The 6,000-nt window shown below is 36.8% G+C and overlaps 1 protein-coding gene across 6 annotated transcripts in view; it reads right to left on the bottom strand.

Moving 5' to 3' along the window:
- slc2a9l2 (solute carrier family 2 member 9, like 2) overlaps positions 1 to 2,928 on the bottom strand; it is a 130,657-nt gene extending 127,729 nt beyond the window's left edge. For 4 of the 6 annotated variants that reach the window (XM_037975176.1, XM_037975178.1, XM_037975180.1 and 1 more), the window contains exon 1: positions 2,810 to 2,928. The gene's annotated coding sequence lies outside the window, so the exon portion shown is untranslated. Of the gene's footprint in view, positions 1 to 1,333; positions 1,437 to 2,809 lie in introns of those variants that run through there. The other 2 variants (XM_037975177.1, XM_037975179.1) reach the window with 1 other exon arrangement.
- Between the last annotated feature and the right edge of the window lie 3,072 nt (positions 2,929 to 6,000).

The following is a 6,000-nucleotide window of genomic DNA, read 5'->3' as shown; positions in this document are numbered from 1 at the left end:
GTAATCATCAAAATTAAACGAAATAAACATTTGAAATATATGAGTTTGTATGTAATGTATGAATATAATATACAAGTTTCACTTTTTAAATGGAATTACTAAAATCAATCTACTTTTTCATGATATTCTAATTTTATGACCAGCACCTGTACCTCAAGCAGCACCAGAAGTGCTACGGCTAGCTGCTGCTGCTGGTGTTTGTGCTTGCAAACTACCATAGATTTATGTGTAAATACCTATAATGCAAAATTGTCAGCAATGTAAATGTTTTAAATAGCATTTGCATTAATAAACATTAAGTTTTAGAGAGTGGAGTTGTTTTAGGATGGCCTAATTAAAGACAGTCAAAGAGCTATCTACAGCAGGTAAGATATTATTGTTACCTTTTCCACAGAACCCTACTTTAAAAAGCTAACTATGAATCAAAACACCCTTTCTAAACTGGAAAGCACAACTGCAGTTGTAGTTTTGTATTTTTTGCATGTACACAGCCCTGTTCAGGCATTGTCAAGACTTAGAAATGAAACTGTGAACAGAAAACTTTACGTAGCAACAAAAAGTCGATTCAACTAAAACAGCAAACACAGAAACGGAACTGAAAGCACTCGCAGACAAATCACCAAGCACAAGAGAAAACACAAGGCAGGAATTAAATCCAAGTTGTTCTCCGGCAGCCTTTATCTGGTTGTACGAGAGTTTGAATAGAAAAATGTGTAAAGCAAAAAAACACTAGAATTTTATCATTATGATTCAACAAATGTAATGGTGGCAATTTTCCATTTGAAAAATATTACATGACAGCAACAAATTACAGCATTGTTTTAGTGCTGACTGCAATATTTCACTTAAAAATATAGGAACACATCTCAATGTTTTTCATATTACTATTTCCTCACCAGTATGATCTGCAGACTACCACTCTGTCTGTTTAGACAACCAACAAAATCCATGCATGTATTTAATTAGTCACCTAAATGTTGTCTTTACACTGCATTCTCTGACATATTACATGACCTAATGCAAAGCCAAAACAATGTTCTTATATGTTTTTACCATAGCTTCTTCACTAACTAAGCATAAAATACTGCACACATTTCCATGTGCATAATAAAACAACAGTGGAGTAACACTAGAGCTCCTTTTACAAAACAGTCACGCCTCTGTTAAAAGTTAACTTTTGAGGAAAATGATCGTTGCCTTACTAACAGACTTCAAGGTATGACATCAACATCAATAATAAAACATATTTGTTTTTAAGAGTTCTTTTAGTACCATTTGTCACATAAAATAGGTATAAATCAGTAAAAAAAATAATCCACATGAGCATATTTACCTGCGTACAGACTGTAACCAGAGTAAAAGGAGGCACGGCAGCCCACACATTACCTACGTCTAACAGTGATAACACTGAGAAATCATTAACTCTGAGGAGTTCATCCCTTTTTTTATTATGTCATCCTTACAGTCAGGTCAGCTGCACTGCAGACAAGAGGAAAAATCACTTCAGCATTTTGGTGCTGAAAAAAAACAAGGCTGTCTGTCCTGCTATAATAACATGCTTACTCAAACAAAAAATAAAATAAAATAATAAAGGCTTAATGGAAACAATTACCTGTATGAACTGTACATACTGTAATTGTCCTCACAGAGAACATTAGTGCTGTTGATTTAAATGAAATATAAATAAAATAATTGAATCGTTAAGTTTTATGGATCAACTTTATAGATTAATTGAGTTTTGTCCAAATCCATGAAATAGTAGGAAGTTGTATTGCTTTGTGTGAACTTAAATGTTTAATATATAATACAGGATTTTTAAATATTCCAGGAACAAATAAATTTCATTTTGTTAAGTTGATGGAAGTTTGAATTAATCCTCTTTATTTTTTGAGACAAAAGGTCTAACTTTTTTTTAGCAAATCGTAAAAATAAGCAGTAGAGCTAAACATGGTGAAAGAATCTAGACTAGAGAATAATTAACCAACTTTTTAGCTTCACAAAGCAAAATTTTCTTTAGTGCTGCTGTCCCATAATGCAAAAAGGAAGACGATACAGATAAAACACAATATTTGGTCTAGTTGGACCCCTGATAGTATTCAGAGTGGAACATTTAAATTTTTATCACTGCTTTATGAGCATTTAAGGGTTTTTTTATGTTGTTTTATTTAAGAAAATCCATGACGGGAACTGAGAGGGTTTGTTGAACTGCCATAAAACTCCCGTATATTAACAAAAAGCAGAATTTCACGAGATATCGCTCAGGTCACGCTCTGAGTATGTGTTGTAGCTGACTAAACTACGGCTGCTTCTCATCAACCTTTAGCTCAATATCTGTCGAACTGACTGAGTTGTAGCCATTTTGTGTTGGCTAATGTCAGCTGAATTGGACTGATCCTAAAAGTTAATCGGTTTTAGATGCAACTCCAGTGACTACTTCCTGAAAATTTCATCAATAATTATCCCATGGTTCATGAGATTTTGGTAACAGGCAGACACACAAACACACACACACATGTAAAAACATTATGGTCCACTTTTGCCTTTCAGTGGCAGAGGATAATATTAACCGATTATATTAAAATTATAAACATTAGCTTTATAATGACAAAACTGTCATTATAAAGTTTACAACAGAACAGACAAGCTTAAAATGTAGAATGTTTGCTTGCACTGTGATATTATGAGCTGAGTTTCTCCATTTCAAGGCCTCAACCTTGCAGAAAAATGATAAGTTTTCTCCTCAGCGCACATAAAACTAGCAGCTGAACTCATTTTAAATTAGCTGGAGTAAAGATGTCTTTGTACTCACCTTACCAAACAGATGGAAACTGCCCTCTGTCACAAAGAAGTGGAAACTGTGTGGTCAGGGAAGATGACCGTGTCAGTGCCATGCCTGCTTCACTTCCCACAACAATAGTAAGGGGCGCCCTTCGGCTCCGTCCTCCTGTTACATTCCTCAACCCTGTGAGAGCACGAGGAACAACCCCTTCATCACTGGCATTGGCCAAAGTGCAGAGAAGACCTCAGAGCAGGGAAAGACAGAGCAGCAGAAGGTAAAACATCAAAAATATATTTATGGAAAGCTTCCTGTCAAATGGAGAAGCAATGAAGTCCCAGAGCAGAAAAAAAACAGGTTCTTGCCGGTGGTACAGCTTGTTACACAAAAGCAGCACAACAGTTTGTTCTTTAATCCTCCCAAAAAGAAAAACTTTCTTTTTAGGCAGCCTTTTTTTTTTTTTTACTAATCAGTGGCAGCTTTCTTCTCACTCTGCTCCACAATGATTATGTTTTCCAAGCCAGAGCCTGCGAGCCATCGATATCGCAAACATGTGAGCCACATTCCTGCAGAGAACACTGCCTGAGAGCGAAACAGCAGCATCTCATTGTAGTTTGGGTTTGACAGGCACAGCACATTGCTCGAGCTGGATTGGGAGACTCCAAGTCTTTGTTGTTTAACTTGTCAGGAGCTGCCGTGAGGGGAAAAAAAAAAGATAGGGTTCAGTAATGAAACTCAAGCTTCGTGAGCCGAACAACCCCTCTAAGACAACTCTCCTCCGCCCCGGAGGCTGGGAAACACAAGTATTAGGTTTCACAGCTTGTGGTCAGACATTTCCGTGGGGAAACAGTCCACAGACACTGAATGTAGCTAAGATTAATTAAAAATTTTTTGGAGTTCATTTTAATTATGGAAAAAGCTGTGTGGTGTATTTTTGTAAAGGATCTTCCTCTTTTCTTCCGATGCCAGTTAAAACTGCTGTATTTTACACCTTATAGTGCTAAAATGTGCTTCAGGTACGGAGTGCTTCCTTGAAGGAATGCATATCACCCGCCACCTTTCAAACCAGAGTTTTAGACTAAGATCATTTTATGATGAGATTGAAGGGAATTACAGTCATTCTGGTCAAATCGTAGGTTATGTGCGATCTCATGTGATATTGCCAGATATGTTTTTGTGTTGGCTAAGGTTAATTAGCTATGGTGGCGTTCTTGAATCAAGTCGACTCCAGAATTTAAAGAGTTGTAGACGTTCATCCAGTACTGAGAGTTTTACATAAAAACCTGGCCAGTGGTTCATGAGATACTGTTTGTTTCATGCTAATAGACAAACAGAGTTTTGAGCAAAGATGTTGCATAATGTGTAGCGCTCAGAGTATGTGTTGGGAATGATTCTCAGCTACTACCACACCAAGTTTTAGCTTAGTGTCTCATCTATAGATGAATTGGGTTGACTCGAAAAGTTTACGAGGTGTAGATGTCAACCCAATGGTTACCTTCTGAAAGTTTCCATCCACGGGTTCACGAGATAGACACAAGCACGGGCAAAAACATTATCACCTTCAGCGGCGGGACAAAGATGTTGTTGTGCCATACTAAAATGCCTGATATCCTACAACACAGCCAAGTTGTGTTTGGTTTTACAAGCCAAAGGTCAGGATCCTGTTGACTTAATTGTGCCGACATTACAAAGTTCTTCCTTCAACCTCTGCCCCGGATTTCTTTTATCTCAGAGATTTTTTTTTTTCATAAGATTAAACATTGACTTTATCAGCACTGTATGTGCAGAGAGACTTTCTAGCAAGGTTTTATAAGGGAAAAAAATAATTAACCACCCTTTCTCTGGATTTTCTCAGTAAAACTCAGAGTTTTTCTGTAAAACCATTTTTTTTTTAAAGCCTCTCCAGGCACATAATTATTGAGGCACCATTATCACATGAGAACTTGCCGGCTAACTTAATTTAAGGACTCTGGACACGAAGCAAATGTGAGACACGGCGTCCCCAATGTGCTGCTAATAAAGACTATCTGTGTCATAGTTTAGTCAGTCATTTGTTTTGTGAAGTTAGCCTCCATTATGTATTGAAACTGGCTCGTGAAAATGATTAAATATATTAAAGTGTATAACTAGCCATTGACTTTTTAACATTTTTTTGTTTTTTCCATATTTGTTTCAAATAATTACCCCAAAACGTACAAAAACATGTGATAATAACACACTTAGCCTTCCTCACAGGGTGATATTAACTAATATAGTTTCTAAAAGAAAACAAAACATTTGTAACAACATTTTTTTTCTTAGTATAAAGTAAGTTTTCCTTAAAGTACAGCAATTAAAGAGCAACATGCTACTGAAACAACACGTTGGCTTCTTTTACCTTTGCAGTTTGCTTAAAAAAACCAGCCCAACAGCATCTCATCACACACTAAGCTGTGTTTAAATCAAATTATTCACTTTCAGTATGCTGTAAACCAATCACTAACGAGCACGCTTAGTTCTGACCCCGTTGTGTTTCAGGGGAGAACGGATCTTGTGTTATGAACTTCATCGTCTACCCTGGTAGCAAACATGTTGTTTTCCAGCTAGAAACTCCTTGACTTGAGCGACAAAACACTTGGTGGGAAAATGAATGAACTAGACTTTTGTTCGCACATGGGCAAATTATGGCCCGAGGGCCAGAAGTGGGCCATTGGATTATCTCCATCTGGCCGGCATCATTTTCAAATGAAAACAAAACAACTTGAGATAAATAATTTTAAAACACAGAATTTTACTGAAAATTATGAACACAAGAGAAAACAATTTTTGCACTAATTTTTACCCGTTCTAATTAGGGAATGCTTTGTTCAGTGATTGACCATCGCTGATTGTTTTTGGCTTGGACTCAACTTAGTTTTCTAGTGTGCTGTTTTGTAGCATGCTAACAATGCTACAAACTTGTTAACATTAAAAAAAAGGGTAAACGTCCTGAAAGCCTTTTCCAACATATGAACTGGGCAGATTTATTTACTTCCTTCATTTTACAATGCAGATGTCGTATATGATTTCAGGATAAACGTCCTGAACGCATTTTCCAACTTATCTACCCGGCAGAATATTTACCTATTTAATAATTTACATCGACCTGTCACCTCACAGAAGGTAGCAGGATCACCTCCAGGCCTTTCAGTGTGGAGTTTGCATGTTCTCCCTGTGCACATGTGGTTCTCCTCCACGTTTCCTTC

The sequence above is a fragment of the Kryptolebias marmoratus genome, linkage group LG4, assembly GCF_001649575.2.
Source record: "Kryptolebias marmoratus isolate JLee-2015 linkage group LG4, ASM164957v2, whole genome shotgun sequence".
Classification (NCBI taxonomy): Eukaryota; Metazoa; Chordata; class Actinopteri; order Cyprinodontiformes; family Rivulidae; genus Kryptolebias; species Kryptolebias marmoratus.
The sequence above is the reverse complement of the archived record's forward strand: the minus strand, read 5'-3'. Positions and strand labels throughout refer to the sequence as shown.